Raw genomic sequence first — 19,727 nt, 5'->3', positions numbered from 1 at the left:
TTTTTTTTTTTTTTTTTTTTTTTTTTTCCTTTTCTTTTCTTTTTATATGTTATTCTAATCTAAAAAATTTATTTAAATATAATAATAACAATAATAATAATAATAATAATAAAATTTATCTTTTCCATCTTAAATTCCAAATATATCAATATTTTCTTATATCTTATATCCTTCCCAATAAACTCAATTTTTGGTTTAACAAAATTAAAATTAAAAGAAATACATTAAACTCCTAAGATGATGAAACTTGCATTCAAAATTTTGAAAACTAAAATATTTTAGTTCAATCTATTGTAAATTTAGTTTATTAGATCTCCAACATCTATTAAAGTCAAATTAAGTCAAATTTTGATTTTATCAAACATACACGTATTTCAAAAATAAATAACAAAGACAAAATCTATAACTAAATTCGAATTGATTGAAAATAACTATTTTTGAAAGGTTAGGGTGTTATATAAAAAATCTTATAACTTTACATTACAATTATATTGTATGTATAAAGGTAAATTAGTTAAATTTAATAACTTTATATTACTACTACACTATATTTGTAAATGTATATAAGCTAATTTTCAGAATATATTGATATTAGTGGAGCTTTAGGAAGATACAATACAACATTATAATTAAGAATTATGAAAATTGATGGTCAAAACCCTTATAACTTCACACTATAACTACATTTTATGTGTAAAATATAGATTAACTAAATCTCATAACTTTATATTAATATAATATGAAATAAAACATGATAAGAATACAAACGAATGTATTGAAAAAAGATGAAAACAAATAAATAACAATATGTATAAATAAATGAAAAAAGATTTAGATAAACATTGAATCTTATAACAAAAAGGTAAAGAAATAAAAAATTAATTAGATAAAACTAAATCTATTTGGGAAAAAAAATTCGGAGGGATTATTTGTTTAAATGAAAAAAAAATATTAATCAAATTCGGAATATATTCGAAGAGAGATATTTGGAGAGAAAAACTAGGAATGATTATTGTTTAGATGCAAAAATATATAGCGTCCACGATTTTTTTTTCTGGTTTTTATTTAATCCGATTCGGATGAAAACTAATAACTCAATAGTTAATAATTACACTGTACATATAAATATTAGTAACTCAGTCTTCAACAATTACACTATTTGTAATACAGATCATATTGAAGGCAAATAAGGAATAAAAAAAAGTCAGATCATGTGCTTCACAATAGATTTGCTAAAATTCTTATTAAATTTTCGTTTTACCATTTTTTCAATTGAAACCTAAAATTCTGCTATAGATCTTATTACTAATTCAGAGAATATACAAATTAGTATTACAAGTAAGTTAACAACAAAATGAGCAAAAGACACTTCATACTATCAAATATGGTATCAAAGTCCATAAAGTCCAAATGAGCATTTGGTCCAATAAAAAGAAATTGGGAGTCGATCAAAAATTTTAAACCCAAAAGAAGCACCCACATTAGAAAAATCAATGGACCTCATACTCTTTATTAGTAATCTACAAATTATTGGTGCCATTACCTTTCTTTTAATTGTGAGTCTCCAAATCGAGCCAATGTTTAGAGAAAAAAAAATCAAGACAAAAAGAAGAAGTATAGAAAGCATGAAGGTAGGCTTTTATATCCATATTATAGAATATGGGAAGCCAATTATTTTCATTGTGTAGATATCTAATAGATATGTTGTAAAATTGAAGAGAACACGGATATGGAGAAAATATAATATAATAATAATAATAATAAAAAAAAACATAATTTAAAATAAAAAAAATTAAAAATCATGAAATAACTAAAATTATAAAATTGAATAATAGAAATTTAGTGGAATTTGAAGTGAATTTCTTACCAATGGCTGTGTGATTTTAAGATTCACCAAATGTCGCTATTTATAGGCAAAGTGGCAAGTAGAATGTGGACTTACATGGACACCAAGTATAAATAATTACAAGGCACATGGACAACATGAAGGGTGACACATGGTTTTGGGACACTAAGCAGTGGGCATCTATTTATTATTATAGTATTCATAATACTCCTCCTTAAATGACCATATATATATGAAATATACCTCGTTAAAATCTTACTAGGAAAAACCCAATTGGAAAAAATCCTAATGAACGAAAAAGAGTACATAGTTCATATAATATATACTCCTAAAAGAATACAATATATTTACTCCCCCTCACGAAAACATCACTTAAATCTCTGAGTCGTCGCATTCAAATGTTGTGCACCATTTTTTCAAAAGTTGCAATTGGTAATACTTTTGTAAATAAGTCTGACAGGTTATCTTTCAAACAAATTTTTTGTACAGTGATGTCCCATTTTCTTCAAGATCATGAGTATAGAAAAGTTTCGGTGAAATATGTTTTGTTCTATCTCCTTTAATATATCCTCCTTTGATTTGAGCTATGCAAGCTGTATTGTCTTCGTATGATATTATTGGAAGATTTTTATTAGAAGATAAGCCACACGTTTCACGAATGTTCTGAGTCATTGACCTTAGCCATACACATTCTCGACTAGCCTCGTGAATTGCAAGAATTTAGCATGATTTGAAGAAGTGGCCGTTATAGTCTATTTCACCGATCACCATGATATAACAGTTCCTCCACATGTGAATAGATAACCTGTTTGAGATCTAGCTTTGTGTAGATAAGATAAATATCCAGAATCTGTATAACCAACTAGATCAAAATTTGATTTATTTGAATAAAACAAACCCATATCTATTGTTCTTCAAAGATAACGGAGTATACGCTTAATTCCGTTCTAATATCTTTTTGTAGGAGAAGAACTATATCTAGCTAATAAATTTACTAAAAATATAATATCTGGTATTGTATTATTAGCAAGATATATAAGAGCACCAATTGCACTAACATATGGTACTTCAGAACCAAGAAGCTCTTCATTATCTTCTCGAGGTCGAAATATATCTTTCTTTATATCCAATAAGCGGACTTGCATTGAAATATTTAATGGATGTGCTTTGTCCATATAAAATCTTTTCAAAATTTTTCCTGTATAACTTGATTGATAAATAAATATTCTATCTGCTAAATGTTCAATTTGCAAACCAAGGAAAAATTTTATTTTTCTAAAATCTTTCATCTCAAATTATTTCTTAAGATATTTTATTGCCGTTAGAAGCTCTTCAGGAGTTCCCATTATATACAAGTCTTTAACATGTACAGTTATAATAACAAATCCTGATTGTGATTTCTTTATAAAAATACACGGACATATTGGATTATTTTGATATCCTTTTTTCAATAAATATCCACCCAGGAGATTGTACCACATCCGTCCTAATTGTTTCAATCCATATAGTGATCTCTGTAATTTTATTGAATACCATACCCGGGAATTTGATGTATATGTTTCAGGTACCTAAAATTCTTCTAAGGTTATCATATAAATATCATTATCAAGAGATCCATATAAGTATACTGTGACTACATCCATAAGATGCATATCCAGACTTTTATATACAGTCAAACCAATTAAATATCTTAATGTAATTGCTTCCACTATCAGAGAATATGTCTCCTCAAAATCAATACCAGGTGTTTGTGAAAAACCTTGTGCAACTATTCTTGATTTATATTTTGTGACCTCATTATTTTCATTTCTTTTCTTCATAAATATACCAATTTATATCACATAAGTTTAACACCTTTTGGTGTTCGGACTATTGGTCCAAAAACTTGACGTTTTGAAAACGATTCTAATTCTACCTTGATTGCTTCTTTCCACTAAAGCTAATATTTTCTATGTCGACATTCTTCAACAAATTTGTGTTTAGGATCCTCATTTTTAGATATAATATCAAAAGAAACATTATACGCAAAAATGTTGTCAATAATTACATTAGTTCGATTCCATCTTTTTCCTTACATGACATAGTTTATTGAAATCTCATTATTATCTTTAGGTATTTCACCTTCCTCACTAGTCATGTCAAGGATTTCTTTATGGTTATTTACATCCCCAACCAAGTTTTTTCACCATTAATTATTTTTCGCTTTCGAGGATTTTTATCTTTGAAACCCACTAGTCTACCACATTTCTGGCGTGTTCCAGGCTCATTAGTGATAACTTGTTGTGTTAAGATATCAATTTTTGATGGAACATTTGCAACTTGGTATATGTGACTTAGTTACTTTCTTTGTATCTATAAATGCATCTGGTAGTTGATTTGCTATATTTTGCAAATGAATTATGTTTTGAACTTCAAGTTCACATTGGTACAGGGATCTAAATGAGACAATAATGATGCATTCCATGTAATTTCTTTTTCCAACTTCTTAATTCCTCCCCCAAATGTTGAAAAATTTGTCTCATTAAAATGACAATCAGCAAATCGTGCAGTAAATACATCACCCTTCAGGGGTTAAAGATATTTAATAATTGATGGGGAATCATATCCAACATATATTCCTAACCTCATTTGAGGACCTATCTTAGTGCGTTGTGGTGGAGCAATTGGAACATATACTGCACACAAAAAAAATTCTTAGATGGAAAATATTTGGCTCATGACTATAATCTAATTGTAATGGCAAGTACTTATGATAAGATACTGGCCTAATGCGTACAAGTGATGCCCTCATACAGATGAAGGAAGCTTAGTTCTCATAAGTAATGGTCTTGCAATTAATTGTAAACGTTTTAAAAATGATTCTGCTAAACCATTTTGGGTATAAACATGAGCTACAGGATGTTCAACACTTATCCCAATTGTCCTACAATAATTATTAAAAGCCTGAGATGTAAATTCACCAGCATTATCAAGATGAATGGTCTTAATTGTATAATCAGGAAAGTGTGCTCTTAACTTAATTATTTGAGCAAGTAATCTTGCAAATGTGTAAGATTTCGACTTGATAATAAACACACATCTGACCATCTACTGGATGCATCTATTAATACCATAAAATATCTAATAGGTCCACTTGGTGGGTTAATAGGTCCACATATATCACCATGAATTCGTTCTAAAAATGCAGGTAATTCAGTTCCCACTTTAGCTGGTGATGGTCTAATTATCAATTTTTCTTGAGAGCAACCACCACATGATAATTCATTAGATTGAAGAAACTTCTGGTTCTTTAATAGGTGTCCATTTGAATTCTCAATAATTCTTCTTATCATTATAGATTCTGGATGATCCAATCGGTCATGTCAAATTGTAAATATGTCTGGATTCATGAACTTCAGGTTCAATGTTGTGTTTCAATTACTCGTATATGAGTATAATATAATCTAGAAGATAAAGCAGACAACTCTTCTAATATATGTTTTCATTTGAGACAGTGGATATGATATATAGATATTCCATATGATTCTTACTATCAGTCTTAATATGATAACCATTGCAACGTATATCTTTAAAACTTAGAAGATTTCTCTTTAATTGACTAGAGAACAATGCATTATCAATTGTAAATTTTGTTCCTCTAGGCAAAATAATATTTGCTTTTCCAAAACCTTTGATCAAGTTTGTAGAACCTGATATTGTATTTACTTTTATTGTGTGTAGTTGCACTGTCTACCAGACATAAATCTTCTTTGCTCATTTTTTAAACACCCAACATATGAAAATGATCCATTTTTCTTTATTAAAAGAAAATAATTAAAATAAGAAAAACAACACTTAAAATATACAAAAGTTACTAAAAGAAACATGAAGATAGGTAAAAGAAAACAATAACATAAGTCTAGATATTCTCAAAATCAAAAGAAACACTTGATGTTCCATCAACTATGCCAATCTTCTCTTCAGGAGATTCAAAGAAGTTTGCCACATCCAAATTTATCATATGAGATAGGTCAAATATATCATTATCCTAGTATGCAAAATCTGCTTCCACATTTTTTTCTTTTTTCCTTTAGGGAGGCTTGATAGAGGTCAACTAAGTATTTTGACATACGACAGGTATGTGACCAATACCCAGTCATTCCGTATCGAAAGCATTTATTTTCAACACTTTTTGAACTTTTATCTTGTGGAGTTTTTTCTTTGTGATCACCATTTTGTGTGATTCTTTTAAAATTTAAATTATTAGAACGACCACCACGAACATAATAATTATTTCTTCCTCTGCCATGGTCACGACCTCGACCACGATTATTATTAAAATTCACAGCATTCACTTCAGAAAATGGTATCGTTCCGGTTGGTCGAGATTCCTGATTTTTCATTAATAACTCGTTATTTTGTTTGACCACATGAAGACATGTTCAAAATACTGTTTAAAACTTTTTTCTCGATATTGCTATTGTAGGAGCATATTTGAGACATAAAATGTAGAAAATGTCTTCTCTAACATATCGACATCAGTAATTTTTTCCCCACATAACAATAATTTTGAACTGATTTTGAATAATGCGGAATTGTAATCACTTACTGATTTAAAATCTTGTAGCCTCAAATGCATCCACTCATAACGGGCTTTAGGAAGAATTTGTCTTTTGATGATCATACCTTTTTTTCAAAATTTTCCACAATATATGGGGATCTTTTATTGTAAGCTATTCTATTTTTAATCACTATTGGAGATGATGACGGAGGAAAATCATAGCTTTTGCTTTGTCCTGACTGGATGTCGTATTTTCTTCTTTAATTGTTTCTCCTAAGTTCGTAGCATCTAGGTGAATTTCGGTATCAAATACCCATGACAAATAATTATTACCTTAATATCAAGGGCGAAAAATTCTAATTTTGTGAGATTTGTCATGACAGCATTATCATAAAATATTGTACTATGTTTTAATAAATATTGAATATGCAAAATAACATTAAATTTAATTGATATTGAATATGCAAAATAACATTAAATTGGAGGCAAAATCTCAAATTAAAATTTCGCCATATTTCAAAATTTATCCCAAATTCTAGTACTAAATTCATAGTTTGGCTGACACATCAAATGGAGTTTAAATTAAGAGCAAATAACTTGTATTTTGACTCCAACTTCATTTTTTTCAAGATTCATCCACCCACATATGTGTATAAATCTCGAAAGGGCATTTGTTGAAGGAGAAATCTTGGACCAATCACAAATTTCCCCGTCATTCACTAAATTATTGACGAAACTCTAAATAATTGTTGAGACCAATTAGAAATTGACACGTGTCCCCAAATCGAAGTTGAAGACATAAATTGACAAAATCCGATGATGTCGCGTGTTTTCATCCCAAACGTTCTATTGAGTGAAATTAATTTGGCCCAATTTGATATTATAGTTTACTTAATTTGGCCCAAAGGCCAAAGTAGGTCCAAGTCTAACTAATTGGGCCCAAGGGCCAAGCCCATGGACCAACCAAGCCCAAGACCACGAAGCCCACCAGAGAACTTTATAAATAGGGGAACTCTCTTCATTCGTGAGGTAAGCAATTCTACATTCCAGATAGCACAGAGAGAATTCTCCTAACAATCAAAAGACTCCTAAACTCCTGAAGCTGCACACTAGGACTATTTCAAGACTTCAACTTCAAGAAAATCATGTGCTCTACTTCTTCAAGTCAAGCGTACGCATCCAACTGAGAGAGAATAAGAGGATTAAGTACTATAGATCGAACCACATGACATCAAATCAACATCAACATCAACACAAGTTCCACTCCACGAAACAAGTTTCTCCAAAAACCTTCATGCGAACAGTAGTATAGGGAATCAAATAGTTCGTGTTGAGCTATTTAGGAGAGGTTTGTAGCGCGAGTTTTGGAACTTTGCAATCTTCATCGAATCAAAATTGAGAGAGTTTATGAGCCCATTCACTATGGACTTTTTTAGTAGTTTGTATTTTCAATCTTATAAGAAAAAATTTATGAAAAGTAATAAGTATATTATTTTATATTTTAAATTTAATTAAATTAAATAGATATGAATATTATGATACATACAGATACGAGATGATCGAGGAGAGTTAGAAATCTAGTTGGTTTGATGGATTTTAGTTTAGTCGGATGAAAACTCATCACTGTATATAGTGATGCCTTTGTTGGGATAACACTAAATTTTTTGGATCAATTATTCTCTTTGTGTGAATCTAATAGGAAATTAGTTAATTAACTAGAAACAATAATAATTATCAAGCATATAACACAAGAAATTTTAACGTGGGAAAACTTCTTCGATGTGAGGAGTAAAAAACCAAGAACTGAAGTAAAAAAAAACTTCACTATAATCAATAACGGGTACAACAAGTTCTCTACAGACACAACTAGATAGATGTATATATAAATTATATTTCAAGATTAGCAATCTCGACAACGAACGACAACAATTAAAAAAAACAAATTACAAAAGTCTTACTGAAAGTGGTACCCAATTAATTACCTACTGTAATATATTGTAGGTAGCTCAAAGGAAATCCCCACTGTCCAAATTGAAGACTCCATATCAAGAACACACTGCCAAAATTTCAGCCCAATCGGACCATAAATCGACCTGCAAAAAGGCTGCAAAAAACGCTTCTTTAAATATGTTTTATAATATTTTTCATTTGATAATAAAGAAAATGAAATAGTTATCAAACGGGACTTTAATACATGTCTTTTACTATAGGACCTAAATTGTTATGAAATAAAGTTCAATGACTGTTGTTACAAATTTGAAAAAGATGTGGATTAAATCATTACCAAAGAATGTTCAAGGACGGCTCATGAGTGTTTTTTAACCTAGTGAAGAAGAAGAATTACAACGATTTTAGTTAGAAATGCAACTAATTAAATCCATAATAGACAACAGGAAAAAAAATCGTAGTGTAAATGCCCATATGGAAGACGAACAATAAAGATATTGATACAAGACATTTCATATAATTAAAAAAGTATATAGTAAAAACAAAGTCAACGATATCGTCAAATTGGTTTAAACATTTTAAGGAGAGTAATACTTAAAATGCAATCCAATGTATCTCACTTTTATTATACACATAATAAATGAATTTAAAAAATAAAAAGAATTTATCACATAATAAATTATGATTGAATAATTTGATGTGATATATATATATATATATATATATATATATATATTAATTCTATCATTTTTCATTTTCATGAAGCCACCTACCTTGTTTTAGTGACCATAATTTATCTTTTAAAATGAACACCAACCTTCCTGGAGAGGATACAACATTCACTTCTTCTCCATTAATTAATATTATTACGTTGGAGGCTTTGATTGAATTGAAGGGATATTAAATTATGTATAAAAAAAAGGGAAGATTTTCAAAAATATCAAAATAAGAAAACTATTTACACAAAATAGCAAAATTTTAATCTTCTTTGATAGAAGTTAATAGAGGTTGATGGAAGTCTATCAGTGGTATAAATTGATAGACGTTTATCACTAATAGATACTGATAGAAGTTTATCCGAGTCTATCAATATTTTATTGATATTTCTGTAAATAGTTTAACATTTTTTCTATTGAAGAAATAGAAAGTAACAGTCGAAAAGTGAGGGTGTTAGTTGGTTGTTGAGTGAGAGAAGAGTGATTTGGGCACGTGGACCACGTGAAGGCTGGTATATTTTTAGGGAAGATTATTTACTTAAATAATAACTATGCGTAACTATTTGCCCTAAAATTGTGGTAGTCATATTACCAAACAATAAACCCATTTCTCGTCGGAACAATTGCTTGATGTCTATTATGTCTATTATGTGGATTATGGGTTATGGTATTCTTTTCTAGCTTGGGCATTTAGTACTTTTCCCTTTTTGTAATGTTGTAAAGGTCTAGATTGCATATCATCGAACTCTGTATTGTCTCTCGATTCTTCTCAATTTATGAATAAATTTTGATTATATTTCTGTTTATGATGTGCAATCGAACTCTGTATTCTTTTCTAGCTTGGGCATTTAGTACTTTTCCCTTTTTGTAATGTTGTAAAGGTCTAGATTGCATATCATCGAACTCTGTATTGTCTCTCGATTCTTCTCAATTTATGAATAAATTTTGATTATATTTCTGTTTATGATGTGCAATCGAACTCTGTATTCTTTTCTAGCTTGGGCATTTAGTACTTTTCCCTTTTTGTAATGTTGTAAAGGTCTAGATTGCATATCATCGAACTCTGTATTGTCTCTCGATTCTTCTCAATTTATGAATAAATTTTGATTATATTTCTGTTTATGATGTGCAATCGATACCTATAATTTAATTTGCAATGCGTGACATTTAATTACATGTTAATCTGGTGTAGCATTAAGTTAAATTAGCTTGTGAGTTGTAATTTTACCTCAACGAATATTGTTTAATTAGATAATTTAACCGAAGAACTATATTGAATATTTGATTTGACATTTCCAATTAGATATTCGACTCAACAGATTCCTCGATCTTAATGCAGTTAGTCCAAATTGATTATGATGCATTTCATCTAATTGAATTACTTAGTTAGATAATTAGGACTCTCACCTAACTTTTCTTGAGGAGTTGGCTAGGATTTGGTGATATAAGAATTATTTGATGGACTGGTGCTCGAGTTACTAAATTGGAAAAACAACTAAAAGCCTAAGAAACTAAGCAAGATATTTTAATTGTTTGAATTGAATCTCAATTTAGTATGTTTTATGCTATTTAAATTTGATTTGCAATAAAATAAATCTCGAACCCCGCCCTCATTAGTTACCCTCGGGCTGTAAATTATTTGACTGAGAAATTCAAGAACTCTCTGTATTCGATCCATGCTACAACTACTACATAATTAGTGGAAACGGTAAATATATTTGGTTCGGATTTGGGCGACAAAATTCGCGTGACCATAATTTGAAAAGTGAATCCTATTTTGATTGCATTTGGTGTTGCTTACTTGTGTTCCATATTCGTACGGACATTTATGTGGTCCATTTTCAAATATGTCATATAAAAATGTAATCCATTTAAGGAGCGAAGGGTGATTAATCTTATTGTGTTACGATTACAGTTGTAATATAGTACTATTACAACATGAGAACCACACAATCTATCACATTTACTGTTATCGTTTGACCCTAAAAGGTAACGATAATAGTAAATATGACAGATACATAATTTTAAGTAAATATGATCAAAACAATCCAATTACGTTTTCAATTGTGATTCAGTATGATTGATCTATCAATAGGAATGTCATTACAATTACACCAACTTTTATTATGAATGAGTAAACGTGGCCAAAAAGTATCTCTTATTACAAACTCAAGTGATGAGACCTTGAGTATTTGAAATGAGTGTATGGTTTAGTTTAGCTTGATTGTTGAGTTTTAAAAAGTTCTTTGAGTTAAAAAACTATATATGTGTTTTTTTATTATATATTTTAAAATATTGATTTGTATACATAGCTGTTATGATTAACAAACTTGCAACTTTAAAATAGATGTAGAATCATCTTATCAATTATGTCGAGGACCCCATATTAAAAAGATGGGGATACCTCATTAATTTTTAAATGATACATATGCTACTTCTCTCATTATCAATTAATTTTGAGATGAAACTTCATTGTTATTTAATATGATATCAGAACCTTATGAGGTCGAAATAGACATGTTGAGGATCCCACCTTCTCTCATTGTCATTTGGTCTTAAGATAGAACCTCAGGGTAATTTAATAAACTATATACCATAACTAGTAAGGTAATATTTGAAAAACGTTGATAAATGCAAGGTTAAGATTTAACAAGGTAAATAGAGCAAGTAAAATGGAAATTAGAAATTAAACATACATGTGACATAAATGCATGGATAGGTTTGAGTAGCTAGGCAGCTTAACAACATGCAGAGACGAAAGCGAAAAAAGTTTGAAGGATGTTGAGAAAAATTACTAAGGCTGCAGCAGAGAAGGAAACCCAGGCCCATGGCGTGTTGAAATAGTCATGTTTGAGTGAAGCTCGGGTCTTGTTCCACCTTCTATTACAGTGCTTACGCAAAGCTTCACTGATAGGATCAAAGTGGGAAGAACTTGATTCTGTGACAAATTTACCGAGGTTGTTAAACAGATCTGAAACTTCTTTACCACAACCGCCAATATTATTGATTATGATTCCGGCCTTCATAAGTAAATGCACGTCTTTCTCTGTACTTATCAAATGATCCAGAAATAAGACATATTGGGTCACATACTTGTTCCTATTTGCTGCATTGAATTGCTCAAATGCTACCATGTTTCGCAGCATAAGTTCGAAGTCATCATAAATATGTAAAGGAGGGATTTCCAGAACCCCATTTTTAAAGGTTATGTCCCTCATATATTTGGTATTTTTTGCCTTCTTGATGGTGACACCAGCCTCGTAGAGCTCAGTTATGGATGGAGGAATCGAGCCCACTTTCTCACTCTTGTTCTTAGTAGGCTTCTTATTCCAAAGACGACACAAGGGGTAACGAAATAAGCTTAAGAAATGCTGCTTCTCGTTCTTACCATTTTTCCCATGTTACTTGTTGTTGTTCTGCATATCATTAGAGGGAATGGGGGAAAAGTATAAAACTAAGAAATCAACCAAGTGCTCTGGTTCTTCATTCAAATCGATCTCATGGCTTTCACGCACCAACCCAAACTTAAGAGTACAGTGTGGAAGATCTTTAAAGGAGATATGACCATCTTTATCATCATCTCTAAAGGAGGGGGCAATTTTTATCATCTTTGAAAGAGGAGATGAGGGGGACATTGTGTTTCGGTATTAGGTCAAACAGACTTCGAAGAAGAAAGAAAGGAACTTGATTTTCCAATTTTATCAAGTCATCGGGTATATCCATTTCTATTCCTTCGTAGAATGAAATATCTACATTTTCTTGAATTTGAACGAACTTACAATTTGGATGACAGTCATCAAATTTTAGTATAAAAAACTCAACTATGAAACATGCATCCACAAGCATCATTGTAACAAACTCCTCTTCCTTCATCTTTATGGGTGTTGCATAGCAATTGCGGGCTTCTTTCACCCAACAATGAGCTTTCTCCACAAGGACATTCAATGTTCTGGTTTGAGGAAACCCCACATGATCCATTGATTCAATCATGTTATTATTCATACGACGTAGAAAGTTCATAAAACCATGAAGCTTATACTGTTCATTGGCTATCAAATCCTTTCGAGTACCATGGTGGAGGGGGCCAATGGAAATGAGTTGAGGGGCATAGGCTTTAGGATTCATCTCCCGTAGCGCTTTGGTAACTTGATAGATGTTGCTATTTGCAGTAACCGGAGATAGTCGTTTCAACTTTTTTTCTATGGACATCACAATATTCCCACAATGTTGTTGATTAACCTCAGTAGCTACTTTCTGCCACGTTCTGAGTTTACTTGTCATTTCCTTCAGGCATCTCAATCTCACTCTTCTCATTTTATTGGAATCGATACACGCACCCTTTTCAAATGTCCTTCAACAAACATCCATGCATATATATTTTGAAAACTAACTTAATATTGAATACGCATATAGGAAAATATAGGTATAAAAAGAAGGTAAATGAGAATATAAAGGAAGGAGAAGAACAAAGAAGTGAAGAAGTACCTGGTCCGCAAGTTTGATGGAAGGAGATGGTCAGTGAAAGATGAAATGAAAGAGACGAATGTGGGATTGGGAAGAAGAGTGAGTAAGAGAGGGTTTGTGGAAACTGGTAGAAAAAGAAAAGCCCAGCTCTTCTCATAAGTAGTGCGATTGGTTAAATATTAAACATTATCTTAGTACAAAAAAAAATAAATCAAAATTATCATTTTTTCTAAAATTAATTAAAATGACTAAAAGTTCAAGTTAAAACATCATGTAACAATTTTATAATTCAAGTTAAGTCACTTTTGAGTCTTGGGAGCGAAACTCAGTCTCGTAATTTTTATAAAAAAAAAGAAACAAAAATCGGATAAAGGAAAGAAAATTAAAAAAAAAAAAAAGCAAAAACGAGAGAAATAAAAGAAAAAAAAGAGAAGAAGCAAAATTCAGAGAAAGTAAAGAAAATAAAAAATATATTAAAAAAAAAAGAAGAAGCAAAGATCGGAGAAAGGAAAGAAAATAAAAAAAAGAAAAAAAAAGAAGGGAAGAAAAACAAACCGGAGGAAGAAAAGAAAATAAAAAAAAAGAAAAAAAAAAGGAAAGAAGACAGAAAGGAAAGAAAAAAAAGGGAAGAAGCAAAAATTGGATTAGAAAAAGAAAAAAAAGAAGAAGCAAAAAAATTGAATAAAAAAAGAAAGAAGCAAAAACCGAAAAAAACAAAAGAAGCAAAAATAGAAGAAAATAAGGAAAATAAAAATTGAATAAAAAAAGAAAGAAGCAACAACCGAAAAAAACAAAAGAAGCAAAAACAGAAGAAAATAAGGAAAATAAAAAAATAAAAAAAATAAGAGAAGAAGAAAGTGAACGACAAGACAAGGGAGGACGTAATCGAAAATTAGAAAAAATTCAAAAATTGACTAGTCTAACACTTGTATATTTACAAATATTTTAAAGATGTGATACAATTTTAATTTTTTTTTTCTTATTTTACTATCTATTACAAATATCATTTAAATTATGACCAACTATTTTAATAATAAGTAAATATCATAAAATAACTTAACACGATTATAGTTTTCTTAATGTTATTTTATTGGCCACACCAAAATATCTCAACTAAGTTACACATTCATAGTATTCTCATCAAGCTTCGGTCCAAAAGTTATGTATTACGAGAAAAAAAGTACGAAAAGCGAGAAGTTGAAAGTGAGGTTACAAAAGTAAAGAGTATAGAAAAACCTTCCAATTAAGTGATACACATGATGCATCATAATTGTTAAAAAAGATTTGATCTTGTGCTCCAATGTGCCGCTAAGTATATGATATCCTCCTATTAGGGGCTTTTTCTTCATCATGGGACATTCTTTTATTACGCTGCAGCCATATACACCAAAGACAGCGCCAATGAAGTTGCTCCAAAGCAGCTTCTTTTTCGTGGTCGGATGGATGCTTTTTTTTTAATACATAACATTTCTTCTAAAGTATTGGGGAGGGGATGTGAAACATCCAAATTAAGTTTTTTGTGCCATAGCAGCCGTTGACGAATATATATGTTATTAAATAATACAAAAAAGAATGTAGAGATAGAGAAGATCGACAAACATTAACAATGTGCATTTCAACCATATATATGTTCGACCAATTCACCATGGTTTTTACACATAATGCACTAGATCAGACTGAGAAACATCTTGGGGGATAGAATTTGGCATTTGTCCATGATATTAAAACCCTTATGGAAGAGGGACTAGTTTTTCTCAATGGATTTCGGGCGAGATCGACCATTGAGATTTAATTAAAAATTTTATTTTTTCCAACTTATTGACTATTTTGACGTTTATGGGCCTTTCTTGGTACATCTTGGACGTTAGTAATTTTTCCAAATATTAGATAATCTATCCAAATCTTATACCAAATCTTATATATTTTCAAATTTTCCCCAGATTCGATTATCTTTAATGAATATTATATTTAATTTTTATGTATTTTTAGGTCAATTTCTATTTCCATGATTATATGAATTTCTAAATTTCCGATTGAATTTACCAATTAGATTTTTTTTCAAACGGATGATTGCATTTTGATTTTTAAATCTGGGGAAAGATTAATTTTTGAAAAAAAAAAATGTAAGATATGGAAAATATATAAAATATCGATATTAATCTGCTCGAGAATTCATCGATCTCGATGTTAATCTATCAGATTTTATATATTTTTCAGATTTTACCTTTTTTTTTTAAAAAAATGTAATTATTCCAAAAATTTAAAAATGAAAATCAATCATGTGAGATCCATCTCAAAAAATTCATTTGGATAATTGGTAAATTGATTTGGAAATTAGAAATTTGGCTAAAGATTTAAAAAATTTCGTAACATTTTATATAATATTTGATAAATATAATAATTTGAAAATATATAAGATTTGGTATAAGATTTAGGAAGATTACATAATATTTTGCAAAAATTTCTAGAATCTCGATGTAAACTCTGAGATGTACCGAGAAAAGCCCAAAAGGGCCAAAAAATTGATAAGTTAGAAAAAGCTATTTTTTAAAACTAAAACTTGGGGGTCGATCTCGCCCATGATGGACCGAGGAAAACTATTTGAATGAGTTTTCAAAAAGGGTGCTAGTTTAGTTTTGTAAGGTGAAAACTTAAAAGGTGTTATTTTTTACCATTTCCTCTAAAGTATCGGGGAGGGGATGTGCAACAACCAAATTAAGTCTGTGCCATAACTGTTTGGAGTAGGAGCAATTGATGAATATATGTTTGGCTGATTCACCATGATTTTTACACATAATGCACCAGATTAGATTGAGAAACATCTTGGGGGATCGGATTTTGCATTTGTCCATAATATTAATGCCCTTATGAAAGAGGGAACACCTAAATTAGACAGCACCACTCAAAAACCTTTGTATTCTTCTTTAGAGTGAGAATTCACAGGAGTTATGGGTTCTGTGATTTATTTAGGAGAGGGAGAGAAATTTTTGGGAGGAGAGAAATTTTTTCAAAGAAAACGATTTTGGGATGAATCTCACTTTCTCTACGTGAGAAGCAAGGGGAAGAAGAAGACTAATCTTCACCAACCAAACCCCACTTGCACGTGTGTTGAATGAGAGAAAAAAGGGATGAATTTATGCTTTAATTTAAATTCAAGCCCCAGAATCAGCCCTTAGGGGAGTAATTTCTCCACTTTTTCTAATTATAGAGAGTGAGTAAATTATTTCTTGTGCAACTGCATTTCCAGCTCTCCAATAAGACGAATCCCCAAAGTAGTAGACATATTGAGCTGTTGACATGGGCCACTCTCACCTTCAAAGAACTGTCTGTTGGGTCTTATGTTCTAAAACTCGCCGTTTGTAAAATTAACCATATTCTATTATCAATAAAAATGTTATTTAAACATTTCTCAATAAAGTTATTATTGAATTTATTAATTGCATTCATAAAGTCTAAATCCATTAAACTAAGATTCATTGCTATTACATAAATACTTGAACTTTATGTATAGACATGAAGATAGATCAAAGTTCAAGTAAATAACCAAAATAGTCTATAGTACATGATTAAGGTCGGATACCTTATTCTGGTAACACTATTGGATGCGACCTACTCTGTAGAGATTATAAGTTGTTGTAAAGGTGTTAAAAACAAAGTGATCATGATTCGTTCATGTATTGACATGAGGAGTTGGGGCGTCCTATGCAATGAGTTTGCATAAGATCGAACTAAGAAATAAGTCACTCTTATACATTGTCTACTGTTTAATACTAATTATTTCGCTTAGATGACCTAGGTAACTCGATCTTAATCCTGAGCTAACTATGAACTCCTGTTCATTCAGGATTATCCTTAGATTTGCATAGGTGAGAGTTGACTCAACAGTGTCGACTCAATAAACCTCCCATTTCAGGGGTAAGACTAGTTAAATAGTTGGAGACATAGGGTGCAAGACGGAATTCACGACTACCCAATTAAGGATAGGAGAAAGGTTGTTCTCTTAAGTGCTGAATCCAGGTCTTGAACAAGGGGCCTCACCCTCTAATTGGCCTGAGGGATCCGGTTTGGTGATTAGATCACAAAAAAATTGTTCATTAGAGGATCAGTTGGAACTTAAGGAACAAGACGTAATATCGGGGGTAAAACAACATATTGACCTAGCAGTTATTATGAACAACCTATGAATGGTGGACTAACTGGTTATGGTTAAATTGTGGACGCAAATATATCTACAGTGAGGAGAGTGCAACTATCAAGCAATAGTGGTGTGACTCGATAGTTAAGGAATACTGATTAATTAGGTCTAAAGAGTTTAGCCAATTAATCTTAATCATTGGAGCTCATGATCTGTAGGTCCATAAGGTCCTTCTACTAGCTCGTAAAACATGAACATCTTGAATTATTAAATTGAGTGAATTTGGAATGATATTAATTTGAATTGTTCAAATTGAATTTCAATTTGAAAATGTTCAAATTGAAATTAGGGTTTTTGAGTTTGAATTAGTTCAAATTCAAATTAGGGTTTGCATAATTATATTTGATATAATTAAAGTTTAATTTGTTGAAATTAAATGAAATTGAAAAGTTTATAACATTTAAATATTGATTTAAATATCAATTACATGAATTAGATTCATGTTTTAAATTTAGTGTGAGATTAATTTGATATTTGATATTAAATTGATTAATTAATTAAAAATAAAATTAATTTCCATTTTTAAATTTCAATTTGAGAAATTGAAAATTGAAATATAACATTTGGTTAATTATGAATTAATCAAATTAAATTTAATTATGAAAATTAATTCTTGAAAAATGAAAAGTAGGAGAAAGTGGGTTTATCCCACTTTTCTTTAGCATGAGGTGTAATCCTCATGTTTGATCACAATTCCACTAAATTAGAAGAAGCAACTGCTGGCCATGAGTTTTTTGTTAATACTTGCATGTTGCTGAAGTACAAAATACCTCCAATTTGTTGAGTTGAAGGGGATTGGTTGAGAATTGAATATAGAAAAATCAGTTTTCTGCATTTCGTCTTCTTCTCTCTTCAAACCCATAAAACATTTACCAAATTCACTCAAATTTGAGTTCCACCACTCTGATTTAAGGCTAAGAATAGTAGAGAAGTCCTCTTGGTGGTTCACGGACTGATTTGGAGTTGAATTAGAGTGAAGAACAACTTGGATTTGAAGATTTCATCACAAAAGGTATGTAACTTGAAAGCCACTTGAATATGCATGCTTATGAACTCAAACTAAAAGTAATTAGAGTGCTTATTGATTATCTTTGCTTCCATTGTATGCTTGTGTAGTCCATCACTACCTTCATAGGCAGATGAAATATAAGTCTCTTTGATTAACAGTGTTATATAGTGAGACTAGTCATTTCATGGTTTGGTCTTATACAAACTCTTTGTATGGAACACCTCTGCTCACATGTGTCCACATGAATGATCGGACCAGATCATTTGTAGCCCTAATTGAAGAAAATCGGACATGAAGATTTCCATGAGCAGCGGAATGATCATTTCAAATTTCATTCGTATATGAACATTAACAATTACAATCAAGAAACGGAAACATACCGGCTATGCACAAAACGAAATTACAATATGCTTTACTAAGATCAAGGGAAGAATTACACATACCTTTGAAGACTCATCTTCAACACCCTTAATCACGAATGCCCAAACAATTAGCAAGACTACAAACTCGAACACTTGAACACTACGACCGCTACACTGCACGATCACAACGACCATGAACTCAGCGATCTCCAAGATCACGAACACAGTGAACGACCTCCGAAAATCCTCGACCATGTCGAGTTAAGTACGTCACCACTATAATGGCTACCTTGGTATTCTCGTGTGAGAATCTAGAAGTATGGGCTCTGTGTGGACATGGTTAGAGGACAAGACCGGAGGAAGAACAATCTGTAAATAATTGAGCAAGTGGGAAATGACAAGGTCTATCGTATAGACGATGCCCAATCGATTAACAAACGCTATGCGATCGTTTAGTAAAAACTCCACGATCGTTTAGCTAATCGGTCAGTTGACTAACTATCGTGTAGAGTCACTCCACGATCGTCTAGTCTCTCTTCAGCTATCGTTTAGTGAATCCAATTCACTTGACAACTACCGTGAGTAATTTTCGAGAATAGAAATCTCAATCATCAACCTCTAAATTTAGGAAAATTTTTTTCATTTTAT

General features: G+C 30.8%; 1 pseudogene; it reads right to left on the bottom strand.

Annotated features, from left to right (window-relative positions):
• Nucleotides 1-11,787: 11,787 nt before the first annotated feature.
• Nucleotides 11,788-13,692, bottom strand: LOC120079260 (UPF0481 protein At3g47200-like; annotated as a pseudogene).
• Nucleotides 13,693-19,727: the final 6,035 nt, after the last annotated feature.

Source organism: Benincasa hispida, chromosome 6, assembly GCF_027475165.1.
Source record: "Benincasa hispida cultivar pf3 chromosome 6, pf3_genome.v1.1, whole genome shotgun sequence".
Taxonomy (NCBI): Eukaryota; Viridiplantae; Streptophyta; class Magnoliopsida; order Cucurbitales; family Cucurbitaceae; genus Benincasa; species Benincasa hispida.
Note: the sequence above shows the minus strand (reverse complement) of the source record. Positions and strands in the feature narration are given on the sequence as shown.